Source organism: Triticum dicoccoides, chromosome 2A, assembly GCF_002162155.2.
Source record: "Triticum dicoccoides isolate Atlit2015 ecotype Zavitan chromosome 2A, WEW_v2.0, whole genome shotgun sequence".
In the NCBI taxonomy this organism is placed as follows: domain Eukaryota; kingdom Viridiplantae; phylum Streptophyta; class Magnoliopsida; order Poales; family Poaceae; genus Triticum; species Triticum dicoccoides.
Genome location: NC_041382.1, coordinates 724,435,504 through 724,454,885, shown reverse-complemented (window position 1 = coordinate 724,454,885; position 19,382 = coordinate 724,435,504).

Sequence of the window (19,382 nt, the reverse complement as noted above, 5' to 3'; positions counted from 1 at the left end):
GTTGGTTGAATAGATGAACCTGAGATTGTGTGATGCATATTGTATAATCATACCCACAGATACTTGAGGTGACATTGGAGTATCTAGGTGACATTAGGGTTTTGGTTGATTTGTGTCTTAAGGTGTTATTCTAGTACGGACTCTAGGGTTGTTTGTGACACTTATAGGAATAGCCCAACAGATTGATTGGACAGAATAACTTTGAGGTGGTTTCGTACCCTACCATAATCTCTTCGTTTGTTCTCCGCTATTAGCGCCTTCCACGGAAGGATGTAGATAGGATTCCCCTTAGCATCAGCTTTTGTTTCCTGCGAAGAATCATGAATCACCCCGTGGGGGCATGTAGGATCTGCAATGCCTTTTGTACTTATCTTCCTTGTTATGAAAACCTTGCGAATGCGTGTCCCGTTAAGGCTCGATCCCCCCTTTCTTTCCTCGTGATAGCTTGTTGCTCGACGCTGATGGGTCCCGGTCCCAAGGCGGCTACAGCCATCGCTGGTATGCCAGGTCGCGATGCCGTGGTCAAGGCCAGGAGGTGTGCGGCGCGAGGTCCAGTAAGAGCCCCTGAGGCGCGATGCTCAGGAGGTCCCCCTTAGCGCCCAAGCGGCCATGGTAAGGAAAGAAAGGAAGGTGATTTGGCCGCAACGGGGTTGCGGCATGGTGTGAGCGACCATTAGGCCCAAATGTTTAGCCGATCCAAGGGTGAGACTTATCTTGCTGACTTCGCAGTGATTCCTGATGTTGCGCTAGGGCTGCGCGCCAACTTATGTGGCATAGCTAAGCCGGTCTGTACGGGTTTTCCTTCTCCTGGGCTCTTTTTAGTGCTCTACGTCCTCAGGTCCCGACCCTCGAGCGAGCCCAGCCGCCGCTGGTATGCCAGGTCGCGATGCCGTGGTCAAGGCCAGGGGGTGAGGGCTATAGAGCCAGTAAGAGCTCCTGAGTCGCGATGCTCAGGAGTCCCCCTTTTAACGCGCAAGCGAATCGCATGAGAGAAAAGGAGACTCGCGGTGCCGCCTGCTATCCTTCCCACGGGATCCCTGTGAACAGGCACAAGAAGAAACATGGTTTGCCGTTACAGCTGTCAGCCTGCTGCTGGTGGCTCTGGATGAGGTGAAGGCACTGAGGGCCTGGTGAGGTGATGTGTGCGGGGCATGCCGCGAGCTAGAGCTCGACCGCTCAGATTTGTCGACGTGGCAGGGACGGACCCATGCACCAGCGCCGTGCCTGTGTAGAGCCCCAAGGGAGGGGGGGCGATGATCGAGCAGGTGATAGTAGTTGGCAGGTCAAGCATGGAGAGCAGATCAACTTAGGTAAATGCATGAAGATACATGCCACCGGGTCCGGCCCGAGCGGCTTGGGGATGATGCAGCCTGAGGGGCACCCCCAACAAGGTAAGCTAAAGATATAAGCAAAAGGGATACATGCCACAGGGACGGACCCACGTGGCCTGGGAATAATGCAGCCTGAGGGGTGCTCCCAACTAAACGAGCTTGGAAGATGTCACCTGGTTCTGTAGACGAAGTAGAAGCTGAAGGCGTGCGTCAAAGAAATGACTCCTCATGAGCCGCCAGAACCCTGAGCCTCGGGAGGCTCTGGGGGCTCGGGAGGTTCCCTGAAGACCATCTCCATGTCCTCCAGAATGGCGCGGTACCTGGCTTCCTGAGCCGCCAGGACATGCCGCAGGTCGTGTTGATAGGTCGGCGCCATGCTCGGCAAGCCGAAGGGCATGCGGATGTAGCTGTGTGGCGGGCCCTCGCAGCGGCCCACACACGATGGCCAGAAGCGCTCCTGAGATGCGGCCCTGTTGAGCCCTGGGATGTCGATGTAGACATGCAGCCCAACATCCTCACCAGGATGGGGAGCTGCGCCTTGTGAACGGTAGTCGCCACGCATGGCTCTTGCTTCTTGCAGTTCCTGAGTGGTTTTGGTGATGAACTCCTGAGTGGTGGGCACTCCTTGCCCTGTGCTCTCCCGAGGAAGATATGTTGCGAATCACGCCTCCAAGTGGTGCCCAAGCACCTCCCTCGTGAGGTTGGCAAGGTCTGAGGCCCTCCAGAAGAGAGCCCCCGAGCCCTGCCTGAGGAGGGCATCGGGCGCGCCTTCCTATGCGATGGAGGGAGGCACCCCTGGAACGGGCGCCGATCCTGATGAGCCCCGGCTGCGACGCCATCCTCCTAAGGTCCTGTGCGGCGCAACTGCTTCTTCCTGGGAATGGCCTTCGAAGGGCCTTCACTTCTGCTGTCGGGGTCGTCGATTGCTGCGGCTCGAAAGATGCGCTCGAGGGAGCACACCGCATCCGTCTCTTCACACGGGACTGTGATGACTCCTCCGCTTCCTGGCATCTTGAGAACATTGTAGCCGTGATGAGTGACTGCCATGAACTTGGCCAGGGCTGGATACCCGAGGATAGCATTGTATGACAGGTGGATGTGCGTGACGTCGAAGTCAATGAGCTCGGTGCGGTAGTTCTTGCGCTCGCCGAAGGTGACAGGCAGGCGGACCTGCCCTATTGGTGTGGTGGAACCGTCGGTCACTCCTGAGAAAAGCTTGGTGGGATGGAGCTGTTCATATGGCACTTGGAGGTTGTTGAACGTGTCGATGGACAGTACTTTGAGCCCCGCGCTGCCGTCGATGAGGGTCTTGGTGACCTGCACATTGCTGATGACTGGGGAACACCGCATAGGGAGGGCGCCAGCGGTAGCTACGCACTTGAGCTGATCCGCCGAGCTGAAAGTGATGGCACATTGGGACCACTTGAGCAGGCGTGCGGCCTCGAGCTTGGGGAGCACCGCGTTCACCTCGCGAGTGAACTGTTTGAAGATGCGCTGAGAGGCTAGGGCCTGGGCGCCGCCCAAGATGCAGGCGATTGCACGCGGCTACTGGAAGCCCTAAGCCCCCTCATCCTGGTGGTGGTCGTCGATCCTTCTTGGTGGTGGCAGTAGGGGAAGACTGGCGTTGCCTTGGGGGCGATCCTCATGAGATGGGTCCCTCCTGGTGCCTTCACGAGGTTGGTCCCGCCAGCAGTCCTCACGAGGCCGGTCGCGCCACTCTTGGCGCGCGCCACGGTCGTCACAGCGTCCGCCTCCTCCACGGCCGTAGCCCCGGTCGTTGCGCTCGGGGCGTCGACCGAACCATCCTTCCCGTATGGCTTTGAGCTCCTGACAGTCGCTGGTGTTGTGGGTGTTCAGGTTGTGGAAGGCGCAGAACGGTCGGCCGTTCTTGGATGACCTGGGCTGATCTCTGCCCCGCTTGGTGTCGGGCTCCGCTGCGAGCACCACCGCCTCCTTCCGCTTCACGTCCTTGGCCTTGGCCTTCTTCTCCTCCGCTCCTGCAGCTGGCCGCAGCTCGAGGAGAGAAAGGCGCCCCTCCTCAGCTCTTGCGCATTTGGTCGCCAGGTTGAACAACTCCTAAGAGGTGCAGAGCTCCTCGTGGATGGCGAGCTCTTCCTTCATCTTGAAGTCACGGACCCCGTCGGAAAATGTGGAGATGATCTCCTCGTCCGTGACCTTGGGGATCTTGAGGCGGGTGTTGTTTAAGCGCTGGATGTACTTCTGGAGGGTCTCTCCTGGTTGTTGCTTGATGCGGCGTAGATCACCCGCGGCGGGCGTGCGGTCGCGAGTGCCCAGGAAATTGGCGACGAAGCGGTCGCGCATCTTGTCCCAGGAGGAGATCGAGCCATGCTGCAGGTTCAGGAGCCAGGAGCGAGCTCCATCCTTGAGAGCCATGGGAAACTAGTTCGCCATGACTTTTTCATCGCCGTTGGCCGCTTCGATGCTCAGCTCATAGAGCTACAGGAAATCCGCGGGGTCGGCGGTGCCGTCGTAGTGAGGAGGCAGATCTGGTTGAACTTGCCCGGCCAGGAGACGCTACGCAACTCGGGCGTGAAGGCACGGCAGCCAGCCGTGGTTGCCGGGGCCCGCTTCGGAGGTGGAGCTTGGTCTTGACAAGGTCCGCGCTGCGCCGCTACGGGCGGCGCGCGGTGTTGACGAGGTGGCGCGGGGAGCGCAGGTGCAGCTTCTTGCGACCGAGGGATTTCTTGGCAGCTCCTCTCTTCGCGCGCAGGCGCTGGGCGCGGCAGGTCATGCCGTAGAGCCGCGTGCCTTGGTGCCAAGGCACCATCTTGGGGCAGAGGTGGTGAAGGCACGCCATGAGCCTCGTTACCCATGGCCTGTTGAGGGGGAGGCAGAGAGAGGGGCGGCGCCGGAGAGCCCCCTGCAGCGCGGACGAGCTCGGCGACGCGGTCGAGCCACTCCTCACAGAGGTCACCGACGGGGCGGTAGCGCAGGAGTTCGTGCGCCGCGAGGAGCGTGGCCCGCGCCTCCATGGGAGCGTGACGCACATGGGATGAAGAACCGGCAGGGGTCAGTGATAAGGTAGCGGTGCGGCCGTCCTGCTGCACCGAAGGATGCAGCGAGGACGCCTGCTGCTCGTTCCCTGCCGGGCCGGTGGCAGCGTTAGCGGTGTGAGACGGAGAACGGCGAGGTGGCCCACCGATGAGAGCCGTCTGAGCGACACGGGTGGTGAGGGCAGCCTAACGCTCAGCCCGAGCACGGCGAGCGGCCCCCATGGAGACGACGGAGTGACGAACTGATGGAAAGGAAGCTACGGTGCACCCCTACCTGGCGCGCCAAATGTCGGATGTGGGGTTCCGACAAACCCTTAAGGTTCGAACACTGGGGTGCACGCGAAGTCTTTCCCTCCTACCGATCTACACCCTAGCTCACTAAGATCTCGCGGACGAACTCGACGAACTCGCAACACAGAAAGACACGAGGTTTATACTGGTTCGGGCCACCATTGTGGTGTAATATCCTACTCTAGTGTGGTGGTGGTGGATTGCCTCTTGGGCTGATGATGAACAATACAAGGGGAAGAACAGCCTCCTGAGGTTGAGGTGTTCTTGTGCGTGGCTAACTTGTGTAGGTGAGAGAGTGGTCTGAGATGCCGTCTCCTTGCCCCCCTTTTCTATGGTGGTGGCTAGCCCTACTTATAGAGGCCCTGGTCCTCTTCCCAAATATTGAGCGGGAAGCGAGCCAACAATGGCGGGAAAATTTGAAGGGGGACAACTAGTACAAGCTATCCTAACAAAAGCGGTCTTCGCCTGCAAAAAGCTCTGGTGGTGACGCTGCCTTGGGCTCCACGATGACCTCCGTCTTGCTGTCCTTCTGGTCTTGGTCTCGTTGCACCGAAATGGAAACCTTTGCCTGAGGCCTCGGTACTCCGCGGCTGCGCTTGCCTCCTTTGCACCAAAGAGGAAACAAGGACGCTGCGCGCGCTGGCGCCCGCCTGGTGTCGATCGTCATGGCTCACGTCATGAGAGCCTCGTGAGGTTTGCCCCGCCTTGATATCTCCGCTTCTTGTGAGCCTGCCTGGAGAGGCTACTCGAGAGGAGGTCTCGTGTCGTCCGCCTCGCGAGGCTTGGCCCCTGGCGAGGGTCTTGGGTGCCTTGTTGGTGAAGATGGGCCGCACGGCCTACTGGTTTAGCTGTGCTGTGGGCCACAGGCAGGCAAGTCTGGGGACCCCCGTTCCCAGAACGCCGACAGCCGCCACTTTCTATCCTTTTTGAACCAATAATAGATGTGTTCCTTATCCAGTTTGTACTGCGTTTTCCCATTATTTCCCTTTTCAACCGAGAGACCGGTTGGGTATCCGGTCTCTACTACTTTCACCATATTATTTCCTCTTTGAATCAAGTCCTAGATTCATGCTAAAACTTCCCCCCCTTTCTTCATTGTTTGAACAAAGCCCTAGATTCGAATGCATGAAGTAGCTTTACCTCTACTAATACTAAAAATTTAGGTGGCTTTGGAAGAGCTGATGGGAGTAGAAAAAATGCACATGCAGACACGTGGGGAGCTGGGGCAGTAGAGCAAGGCCGCTTTCGAAGAACTTATACCTGAGGGCCGTCGGGATGTCGGCAGCGGCAGGCCTGAGCACAAGGTTATGAAGATTCCCGCCTCCACGTCACCGTTAAGAGGCTAACCGGCCGCCACTTTTTATCCCACCAAGCTTGGCGTCGACTGAGTGGAGGAGCGCTGGCCTTCCTGCGACCAGAGCGGTGGCGACTTACCATGTACTACTCTTCCTCGCTGTCGGCTGTGCCCGCGCACGCGCGCCGGCTTTGTGGTCGTGGCGGTGGAGGGCGGCCGGGGGGGGGGGGGGCAGCGATCTCCTTCGTCTTCTCCTGCGAGAGTACGTCCAAGAGAGCTTTGGAGCGCGCCCGGAGCAGAGCCACCGATGTCCTTCGTCTGCTCCTGTGACATTACATTCAAGGGAGCTTTGGAGTGCCCGGAGGCCATGGTTGGAGTGGTGCCAACAGAAGGAAGGGACCGGAGGAGAATGAGTGTGGGTCTTTGGCTATGGCTAGGAGCTGTGGCTCAAGTTAATATAGTTGGCGAATGCCAATGAGCCGCGGCAGATGGATGGACGGCTGGCACCGGAGTGACTCTCCCTTGGAGTTCTGCGGGCATGGCAAGTGGACCAGGATGGTCAACGTCCCACATGTCAGCGAGCAGAAGTATTCTTTCCGATATCGAGGAGCAAGGAAACTGCATGGTATAGTATCACTGGTGATTTATATTTATTTTTTATTTCTAATGAATGCTAGCGTTTCAACTCTTACGACGAAGGAGTGCCAAACACACGGAACATGCTGGATGTCGCACACATCAGCGAAAGAAGTGGGACATGAACAACGTGGTAGAGCGCCTCCACTTCTGGGTCGAATACCACACGTAGTAGTACTACTGTACTAGTGGTATGAATGATACAAAGTGCGACCCAGAGAGAAATACATGTCTAGTTGCAAGGTCTCGGGGCATACACGTAAACAAATATAAAGCCTAATATGTGCCTCCAATTAATATAGTAGTAGTAGAGTACTTAGTCACGTACTCCATAACATCACCGGGCATTGCATGTACAACATTTAGTGGTAGTAAGAGACAAATTCCTATATGCCACACATGTTCATACTATTTGTGCCTTTCTACTTCACTTACTGCGCTACATTACACAGGTTCGCACGTCCACTCCTGGGTACATGTCTGTCTCGTAGTTCTAGTCCCACATGTTCTTCATATAGATGGAACGATCCTTGCATGACACATGCACCTTGATGCTATAGATGTGTCGCGTGTTGGCAAAATGATGAACAAAGCTCACGTAAAAAAAATTAGAGTGGAAGAACATAGATTCCCGACGACCGAGAAGGAGCAAGGAACCTCGGGGTGGAGCGTCTGCACTCATAATATTTTATATTATTCAGTGATATAAAATCAACCAATCATCTCCATAGTGGACTGGAAGAGTACGAAACACGGCAGCGCAGTGTAGTTACATCATACTAGTACATGGCTAACCCACGCTATCGCCATATTTCTTGGCTTCCGCCCGACACCTATCTCTAGTAATCCAGCAGCCTGTATCGCTTCTACCTCCTCGTCTCTCTCAAAGTGCGGCGGGCTGGCGTTTTTGCCGTCTATTGAGGTCGGTTAACTCATCACATGTTAGCGATATGCCAAGAGCATTCTAAAAAAAATTCCTTTCACGTTCAGTTTTCAAAAAGAAAAAAAATCCTTTCACATATGAATTTGACTGTATGCTTTGAGCAACTTGCATGTCCTATACTGCTCCTGTTTGGATACTCTAAGGGTTCCTTTGATTCAAAGGATTTGCATAGGAATTTTGGAGGATTAGAATCCTTGGGAATCTTTCCTATATTGGTTGTTTGATTCATAGGATTGAATCCTATAGGATTTTTTCCTAAGGAATTTTTTGTACTACTTCCCATAGGATTTCTAGCATCACTACAAAAAAATACACTTCCGTGATGAAACGTGTTTGTCACAGTAGGTCGCGTTTTCTGTCATGCATGTACATCCATGACAATTTTATGAGAGAATCAAGATAGTCATACATGTGTTGTCGTAGAAGTGTTGCATGACATTACCAAAATTATCATCACGGAAGTGTCCACTTCCATGACGATAAATTGCGCGTCACAGAAGTGCTTTCGTCAAGGGTGACCGACACGTGGCATCCACTGTAACGGAACGCCATTAAGCTATCGGGTCGGGTTTTGGATCCGATAACCCGTTAACAGCCCCGACCAATGGGGATTTTCCACGTGTAAAATCATGATTGGCTGGAGGAGACACGTGTCAAGTCCGCGTTGGCACATGTGTCACTCATCCAATGGGCGAGACGCGCCTATGATATGTTGACACGTGGACCGGCCCATCAAGTTTTAATGGGCCGGCCCAACTGAAGGCCCACAAGATTTTGCGGACCATAATGGGCCGGCCAGCTAAAGGCCCACGAGATTTTGCGAACCATAGTGGGCTGGCCTAGCTAAACGCCCACAAGATTTTGCGGGCCATAATGGGCCGGCCCAGGTAAAGGCCCACAAGATTTTTGTGTGCCATAATGGGCCGGCCCAGGTAAAGGCCCACAAGATTCTTGCGGATCATAATGGGCTGGCCCAGCTAAAGGCCGACGAGATTTCGCCGACATTAATGGGCCGGCCAAGCTGTAGGCCCACAAGATTTTGAGGACCCTAGTAGGCTGGCCCATTAACTGGCTGCCATGTTTTGGGCCAAATGCCGGCCCATATTTGATCCGGTCCATTAATGGCCTGCCATGCTCCAGGCCTAATAGTGGCCCATATGAGATCCGGCCCGTTAAAAGCCTACCACGTTCTGGGCCAAATTACGGCCCAGATCAGGTCCGGCCCTTTAAGAGGCTTTGGGCTCAATTATGGCCCATATCAGATTCGGCCCGTCAACTAGACACTATGCTTTTGGGCCCACTTGCTAAAGGCCCAGTTAGTAATTCGGCCTGATATTAGTTTTGGCCTGTTAAGGGCCCGTTTAACATTTCGGCCCTATATTAATTTCGTCCTGTTAAAAGCCCATCATATAGTTGGGCCTAACTACGGCCCGGTTTGCATCTGTCCTGCTCGCAGCCGATATCTGATTGGGCCAAACAAGGACCGAGACAATTTTGGCCTGTTAAAAGCCCGTGATTTGATTCGCACGATCATGGGCCGGGGTTCATTTCGGGCTACTACCGGCCCATGAGCTATTCGGCATGTTTCAGGCCCAACCTACATCATGATTGCATGACGACCTGATTATGTACGTAATTTTACGGTTTGGCCAGTTTACTACGAAGACATGATATATATACAGTAGAATAACTGCAGCATCGTGAATAAGAAAAAACCTAGACTATACAATAAATAAATTATGGCATATTACATCCACTGGGCATCAAAGTTCACCACTATGATAATAAAGCACAAGCAGACAACAGATTACATACACTGGGCATCAAAGATCGCTACCAGTGCAAATAAACACCCTGACAAAATAATATACAAAACCGATAGCACTTCAATAGAGTTCAAGAAACATTAGACCTGCTGGGGAGCTGCAGCGCAAGTAGCTGAGCAAGATGATGAAACTGCGCTTGTTCAACACTTATATCTTCCTCACTCTGAAAGATAAACAAGCAGACAGATGACAGGTTTTGCACATAAAAGTATCAGTGCTGACAATTCATCACATTTCTTACTGACGAATAAAGTGACACAGTTTAAAATTGCATTAACACAATACGGTATTGTTCAGGTCAAGACATGGCAGGAAATGACATTGTGAAGGAGTTGGCAGCTTTACGACACCACTGGATTACAGATTAAGAACTCATAAGTATCAATGGTTAGTGTGCTGTCAATTTATACCATTTCAGATTGGCAAATAAAGAGATGGTTTAAATAATAGTAGAATGATATGACATTGTTCATAGTTAAGACATTGCAGAATATGACATTATGCTGTAGTGGGTAGGTTCACCACACCACTGGATTACGGATGAAGAACAGAAGCATACATGCAGTGCAAAAGAAGATCACTTGCTCTGCATAGTTTAATTTACATGGTATGAAGAAGGAACTTGGTTGTACAACTTAAAACTTAAATTGAGAAAGGACAAACTTTTTTTATGAACTACATAATAAACTTTAAACAAGCAATTTGATGCAAACACCAAAAATAAACAACGGTTGTAGTCATGCCTAACCAAATATATACAACAAAGTTTGAAGGCTTGAGATGGACAAACTTACATTATTGGTGTAGACAGGCTCTATAAAGGCCTTGTCCATGCTGATGGGGGGGAATTCAAGAAGTTTACCACAGAATCTTCTTCGAAAGCATTGCCTTTATTCTACATTTTGTTAAGAGTAAATATAGATGTGATAATATACGAAAAATGGACAATATTTAAGATAAGATGAAGAGAGATGCTACATAACCAAGTAGCTATAAATGTAAGTGCAGCAATACAGGCAAAAGGTACAGCCAAGAGTAATGCACAACTAAACTTCTTCAGTACCAACCTTATGGTAAGAGTAAATATAGATCTGATGTGTAGAAAATGGAGGGCAAAGGAAAATAAGCTGCAGAGTGATGGTACATGAACAACTACCTCTCATTATAAGTACACTGATAAAGGACAACATGTACTTACAAGAACAATGCAGAGCTAAAAAAACATTGGCATTGGATATATTCTACACTAATGTAACCATTCATACAGATCAGATAATTTGGAGCGAACAATTGAGAAGCAAGCTATCATGCATACTGCTGTCACATAATGAACCAGATATGTATGCAAGTACACTGATACAGGACAACAGGTACTATCAAGAGCAAAGCAGCGGGCAACATATTTGCGATATCCTATCGTTCTTGTCAAACCGGAATTCTTCTTCGAGCTGATTTCCTGCAAAAAAGATCCGTAAGGCACATGCGGAAAAGTAGAATTTTAAATTGTCATGTGATTTCATAGACAGTACCTCATCCTGGGAACGAGACCAGTGCATAACAAGGTTTTTCCATTCAATGTCTTCTAAATTTAGCACATGAGACTTCACCGGAAATTCATTTATAGACTAGCCATTAAAGTGTGATTTCCTCAGGTAACACCAATACTGCTGCAATGCTTCCTTGAAAAGCACAAGAAAGCTTTGCTTGTCATGACTATCCAGATTGACCCTCGCCTAGTTACAACAATGTAATGTAAATCATTGATGTGTTCAATCAGCAGAAAACAGGAAAATAATAACCATGAATAATAGCACTTACACATAAGTTGGACAGGAAGATGTGAAAATGGTGTTTGTCTTCACAATAATCTTCCCACGATGGGAATATATGCACGTAGTCCCTAACAACATTGAAAGCATTGTCTTTTAAACTGGGAATAAATGGAATGGGGTTCCAATCTGCAGGAATTGGCCGTCTCTGCAGTTGGGATAGGTCTTCGGCCGGTGGACTTGCTGTACTTTTTGCTGGAGTGGGATTTTTCTGTGGTACAGCTGGTGCTATGGCAAATGAAATCGGTATACCTTTTGCTGGAGTGCAGGTCCTGTGTGGTGGGGCTATTGGTGTGGCCAGTGAAGTATGGGTACAGTCTGCTGGAGTCGGTCCTACGTTTTGTGTCACTGGTTGTACAACCAATATAAGTGGGGTGATGTCTGATTTCTCTGGCACCACCACATTTTTAAGGACTTTGCTGGTGCTCCTTCAGGTTCGGCAATCACCCTCTTCCTTTTTGATGTCTGATGCACAAGAACATCATTTGAGTGGAAAAACATGGTATGATGACAGATGGAATATCTATTGATAATGGATGGGCATGGCGGTGCAACAAAGTAGAAGAAATGCAAGACAACATATGCAAGATACCCGCAATCAATAAAACATTGCCAAATTAGAACACGCAGCTTGATGGGTGAACATGACAGACCATCTGCCTTTGACTCCTCGAGGTTAGAATAGTCATTAGGATCATATTCTGAACAAGAATCAATAGGTGGGGAGCGTATGCATTTCATTGCATACAGAATGGCACTCAATGCCTTGGTGCCAATTTTGCAAGTCATTGCAGTGTTTAGCTTCAAGAGTGGACTGCTGCTAGTGCGACACAAAGCAGCTACACAGATCATAGTGTAGATATAATGGGAAAACCTTAAGCATCAGAGTAAAATCAGCAAAGTGGAACTTGCCAAAATATATGTGCTAGTATTGCCGGTACGGCTAGAAAGGCTTCGGATACCAGCTCTCTTCAAGTGAAGGTGCGGTACTGTTAATATCAGTGTAACTCTCAAAGGCGACACAACTCCCCGCATTTCCTTGCTATTCTTATAGGATTCAAGTGGGCAGGCCACTACAAATCCTATTCCTATGTTTACAAGATCCTTCAAATCAAAGAGGCTCAAAGTGTCCATCACAACCGACCATATAGACCTCTACACTGCAAATGTCCCTGCTCATCTTCAGTACAAGGAACATATTGTACTACTATCATACTCCCTCCGTTCCAAAATATTAGTCTTGGTAGAGATTTCCACTATGGATCACATACAGATGTATCCAGATACATTTTAGAGTGTAGATTCACTCATTTTACTCCACATGTAGTCCATGGTGGAATCTATACAAAGACTTGTATTTAGGAACAGAGAGATTACATATTAAAGAAGAACGGAAGAGGAACATGGTAAAGAAGAGCAAGCAGATTTTGAATAATAAAATGTTGGTTGCACAGTACCCACACATCATGAACCAGAGCGCATTAAGAATGCAACTCCCAGCTGTCTCTCGACCATTTCAGGCGGTTGGATGAAGATCCTACGTCTCCTAACCCTTCTTCTTCCTTGTCTCTGATTCTTCCCGTAAAGAACACCGCACGGGCCGCCGGCCGGACCACCGGCTCCCACCGCCTGTGTTCCTCCACCACCCCCGCCCCAACCCCCACCCGCGTTGAGTTTTCTTCGTTCGGCGAGGCCCCACAACCACCCAAGCCCCTTCGATCGCACCGGCAAACTTCGGCGAGCTCTGAAAAATTGACTGACCCAATTTTGAAATTTAGTCTACTATGATTTAACTAGTGTGGAATATAAAAGGGGAAAACCATAAGCATTGGGAGTATAGTGTTGAGCGTGCCATGGCGGATCTGAAGGTGCAAACCAGACAAAGGCAACTTCGCAACCAAGACAAAAAATCAGAGTAAAGCAGTTGCGATCTATTTTGTTGTTGCGATAAATAAGTTGAGCATATACGAAAGAGTACCGCCTCTAGTGCGGCAGCATGTACGCATCTGCTGAGAATTTGACAGTGCTGTGGTAGTGATGGCTGTCGGCAGCGTGGAAGCAGATCTAGGAGGGTAGACGGTGGTGGAGGGGCATGGTGGACGAGATGGTCGTAGGAGCGGCGCCGGCAAGGTGGACGACGGTGGGGATGAAGCGAGAGGACGGGATGCAAGGATCCCGGTCCGAAGCCGTGGATGAGAGAGGTCGATCTCTTGTAATGGATGGCGGCGTCGGGGTATCAGCTCCGGCATGGTGGAGGAGGATGGTGGTGGATGGGGTGGCGGACGGCGGCGGACGGAGGAGGGTGGGGTGGAGAGGGTGTTTTGGCGCCCACAGAGTACGAATGGGGAAAAGGGAGGTAGAGAGGAAGAGAGGAACCATGTATTCAGGACACGCTTGTCTCAAATGCGAGGAAATTTACAAACTTAGCCCCCGTTTCAAATATCTACTGCATCACAACAACATTAGTCGGTTGGGGATAGGACGGTAATCTCGCATACACCGAATATTTGCCGACGAGAGTTTGTTTTTGGCACCCACCGTGTATGAATATGAATCGGGGAGGGAGTCTATTTCGGCCGAGGACACACTGTGTTTTGGCGCCCATCGTGTATGAATCTGGGTCAGATGCGGTTACGTCACGTTTGGGTGAAATTACAAACCTACCCCTATCGAAACCTATAGAAATCCAGCAAATAGGCTTTGCGTGGCAGGGATAGGCAGTAGTGATTTCCATCTCGCAGATTTTGGTTTCGGGCAGTTACTGCGACTTTCCCTGCTTCGTTCAAATTTTGCAGAGTGCATGTTTACCGTGCCAACTCAATTCGAATCCCATTTGTATTCTATTTTTTTCGGGCGGGATCCATTTTCAATTGGAATTACATTCTATATACATCAGTTTATATATATATACTTTCAAAAGCACAACAAAGAATTCTTCTCCTTTATATGTATAATATGATTTACAAATACAACAATCTCGAAATCTTAAGGTTGAATTCGAATTTTTTAAACCAAATTATGTTCTACTAAAATGTATGGATCAGTAATATCTACATATTAAATAACATAGATGTGCGTGAATTCATATGAGTATGCATGTTTGATAGATCAATTTTGGTTCGAGTATAGATTACATGTATCATCATCTTGAATTCAAATATTTGAATTCCTTTTTTGTTCACTCCTTTCACGCCCATCTCTCTCGCATGCATGCTCCTTCAGGTAGCTATCACTCTCTTTTCGCCAGCTCACCCGCACGCTCACTTCATCTTTCTCCTATCCTCGCAAACATGGTCTCTCGACGTCTCCCTTGAGAAGTGTCACACTCTCCCTATCATTATACATTACACGGTTTTCATTATCTCTCACGTCTCTACTGTTCTCTGGTATCACTCGGTACCTAAGCTTTCTTTTTCACCGCCACACACACAGTCTCCACTCGTCTTTCACTTTGTCTTTCTCTCTATGGGATTCTCTCACACACCCTATATGTCTCTACATATGACTCATACCACTAAAATTAATCTCTCTCTCTCTCTCCTGTAGACACAACATTTGTTGTGGTCTCCTTTTCGTCTCCATCCCAGACTGACATTATTCATTTGTTTACTGATCAGACAACCCCGACTACCGTCTCCTCTCTCTCTCTCACACACATACACACACACAACTCCTGCTTCCACTCCCCTTCCCGACTACCATCTCTCTCTCACACACACACAAAACTCTCGCTTTCGCACCACGACTCGTATTTCTCTCACAAACATTTATCGACTAGCTAGCCTCTAGATGGGTTTATACACCCGCACACTCGTGCTTCCACCATCGCATACATGTCTCTCTCCCGCTCCTTGTATTTATGTATTTTTTTCTTCCCTTCTTGAGACACGCCCTCTCGATCATGCACACACACACTATCGCCTCATTTTAAGCTGGTACCTATCGCACACACACTCCTTGTGTCTTTGTCACACATGCACTTCGTCCTCCTCCACTCTCCCTCTCTCTCACACACACATGGGCTTTTTGCAACAACTAGCAAGATGCCCATGCGTTGCACGGAACATTAAGATGCATTTGTATGAGTAGTTTATCTTGTGGGGGAAAAGGATGAACGAGGGAAGGCCTTATTTGCAAATGTGGAGAGGGGTGTGGGTATCTTTTTTCAAAATTGCCATAGTTTCCTTCCTATCCGTAGATATAGATCGGACGACCTATATTGCAGGATGGCAGGCACACGATCATCACCGACAATGCTTTTTATAAGAGTTGGGATAAAAAATATAATTGGTGATGATGGTGGGCCTGCCATCCTGCAATGTAGGTCATCCGATTTATATCTGACGGTTAGGAAGGAAAATATGGCAATTTACTCGCACTCTTCACCACATTTGTAGATAAGGCCTTCCCTCATTCATCCTTTTCTCCCACAAGATCTTGATGTTCCGTGCAACGCACGGGCATCTTGCTAGTAAGAGTAGAAATTAGACATATACCACTTCTCGAATCTTGAAACCAACAACATTCCTCCCTTATCTCATCAAAACCGCCAAAGGAATATATTTTGAGTGAAACATAACATATTTTTAGTGATATACGTATTTCAAAACTAGACTTTTTTTCTATCAAATCGGTGAATATGTATTAATCTACTTTGATCGTGTGGCAATGCATTGGCACATTGCTAGTAGTTATTATATTTTTTTGGACACCAGGCAAACGGTGGAGTACATATACGAAGAGAAGAGGCGCACACACGCAGTCGGCCTCTCGCTGTCTCGCACACATGAGTGTTACATAAAGTCGACGTTAACAAATAAACCCTAAAACACTAGGTGCACGATTACTGCATTCGGGGGTACCGGGTACGTGGTGGAGAACCTTTGTAGGAATAGTCAGCTCGCGTGATAATTTGATCCGTAGGAGTTGATGGTCGGGACCACAGGTGAACGACTTGGAGCACGGTGGCTCGCCAGTTGCCACAGATCGAGTAGCCACGTTTAAAAATATCGTTTTTAGCGGGGTTAAGAGTTCCGATTTTCAGTGGCGCGTTATAAGTAGTAAGTAGTTTTTAGAATGATTGGTATGGACCGAAAATGGAATTCATAGTACTACGTACCTCCTTGGAGTATGGTTGTATGGTTTTTTTGCGATGGAGGTTGTATGGGTTTATGTTGCGAGATGTTGAACTTGGTAGTTCTAGGGTAAATACTATGGTTTAGATTTAGATACTGGTTTTCAGTAATGAAAATCGGAAGGGGAAACCCTTCTTTGATTAAAAAAACTACTACCTCCATTCTGGTTTACTAGTCCCCATCGTACTTTGGGTCAAAGTTTGTCCACGAATTTTACTTGTAAAATGTGAATGGAAAATGAGATTTTGTTATACCCAAACAAAAAAGGACTGGAGCGAGTGATTGCTCTGACACGGACGCGACCTCTCATAGCGCAGGCATTGAACCGGCGCACTGGCCAAGAGGGCCGCGCTCGCTGCAGGCCCGACTTAGCACGCCTCCTCGCCACGTGCAACCAGCTTAAGACTGCCCCGCCTGCCTTCATTTAATCCGCACGTGTGCCGGCAACACGTCCTTCCACGAGCCGGCAGGCATTTTAGAACACAAAAAATGACTAAAATATAATTAATTTACGCATGGTCTTGACTTGTTGTGCTCGCACTAGAGCAGGAACTAGTAGAGGATTTTCTTTATTTATAACTCTCCTCACATTTTTTTGGCTTTGAAGTGAATCATGGTTGTGGACATTATGTATGAATGTGTAGATATCTGTGAACATGAGTTTGATGTGGAAGTTGAACTTGGAATATCGGGCTTGCGCGTGAACTATACCATGTCCAATGCTTCGTCTGTTATTGTTTGGAAAGTAATTGTTGTTATTACATGACCCAAAAAAACATGTTGTGCCACATCAGTAGATGCACGGACATCACAATAGGCATGTTGACTGGATAAACATTTGAACCTAGCTATTATGAAGGAAATTTTGTATTGACAACAGTTTTAGATAGCAGGAGACGCCTAGCCTGCTCTGCCTCTGCTAGCTTATTTCTGGCTTCTTCCATCTCTTCTTTGGCTTGGGTTAAGAGAGCATATGATTGCTCTTTTCGCTTCTTCAGGAACTTAGCTACATTCTCAAGGGCTGCTGCATGCTTTCTTTCAGCCTTTACTAATTCCATGAGGACACGAACAGCTGACGACTCCACCTAGCTTGTGTGTAATCCAGCATCATTTGGGAATTTGCACCTTGTCTCTAATCCAGCATCATTAGGGAACTGGCACCTTGTGTGTAATCCAGCCTCATTTTGGAAACATGACCTCGAGATTGACCATACTTCCCTCCTCACAGGAACTGCATCCTGACATGAAGTTACTCTTTTTTAGATCAATACTCAGAGCAACCTAGATCCATTTAGTAGAAGCCAGATAAAAAGAACTCAGAGAAGTGAATTCAAAAGGAAAATAAAAATAAAAACAAACTACAAGGTAAAAACACCCACTTCCTACATGAAGCTAAAAACGAAAGCATTAGGACGATTAAGACTCTTCTTATTACACATCAAAGAACACCATGCTTAAGAGAAATAGAAACTACAACATATACACATCGAAGAACATGAGGCTACACGAAAGTAGTTGAAAGGGTGTCACTTACCAAAGCTCGTTTTACAGGTTCGGTGCAGATCCTCTTTAACTTGCCACGCTCCTTGAAGATGTCCCAAATATCCCGTGTTTGGTCTTCATTACTCCTCTGCATGTTTGCACTCATGGTTTTAAAATCTTAACATGGCAAGAAAAATATACTACTAGTAATACCCGTGCATCTTGTGGGCAACATTAAAGCACTCGTCTGCCATGTTAGAGCATCTCCAACAGAATCGCAATGCGCGGCGCTTTAAAAAAGCGTTTACAGTGCTGAGATCGAGAAGTAGATACTAGAGAGTAGAGGATAGTTCTCAGCATAGATAGATAAAAAAGATAATTAAACTACTCCTCATCGTCCGACTCCTCCTCGGTGACGTCCTCCTCCGACGTCTCACTGTAGGCGTGAATATACAGATAGTCGTCGGATTCCCAGGGCGATGCTGCTCCTAGCCTCATGTTGAATTGAGTGTCCACTTTTCGCCTACGCTTGTCCTCGCGATAGGCTGCTCGCTCCGCCCTCCTATTATCCCTCTCCGCCCTCCTTTGCGCGTAGAACTCACGCTCGTTGATGATGTCCTACGGGAAGTGTTGGCGCCACAGCGCCATGGCTTCCTCATCCATATCGACGATGCCGAGACGGTGCTCCCGCCTCCGGTTGTCGCGACGATCCTCGTCGGTGCTAAGCCATGGCAGAGGCGCGAGCTCCTACGCCCGCTCCCGCGTCGACACATTGGGGAAGTTCAATGTTCTATGAGGCCACCGGAGGCGCCACAATGCCGCGTCGTACGCGCGGGCGGCCTCGTTGGCGGTGTCGAAATTGCCGAGGCCGAGGTGCATCCCGCGGAACCGGATCTCGGCGGAGAAGCCGCCGGAGGGGCGCGCGCGGACGCCGCGGTATCCCCAAGTTTCCCGACGACGCGGCGGCATGGTGGCGCGGCGGCAGCGAGGCGAAAAAGAGCAGGGTGAGAGCGGTGGCGAGGCACAGAGCGGGGAGAGAGCGGTGGCAAGGCACAGAGCGGTGGGAGGGTGTTGTATTTTATAAAGCGCGTCGGACGCCGCGCGCCAAAACTAGCGCACGCCCGGCCGCTTTTTCCCGCGCGCGCGATCCTTTCCCGACGTCTCTGCTATCTCTACTCTCTTCTCTACTGTTATATTTATTTTATATTTTATATTTTAAATTTATCTCTACTTCCTTTACTATCTACTTTTTTTTTCTCTATACTTTTTTTCTTGCAATATAGGCCGTCCGATTTATATCTGACAGATAGGAAGGAAACAAATGGGAATTTTGCAAAAGGATACCCATACCCGTCTCCAGATTTGCAAATAAGGCCTTCCTTCCTTCATCCTTTTCTCCCACAAGATAAACTACTCATACAAATGCATCTTGATGCGTGCAACGCATGAGCATCTTGCTAGTTCTAAAAACCTTTCCATCATTTGCCGCACTACTAGTTGCAGATGAAAAACCTACCCAAGCACAGAGCGATATAGGAGCGACGCACAATTACAAGCTGATATTCTATTGGACAATGGAGGCTATAACCAATTACTTTTAC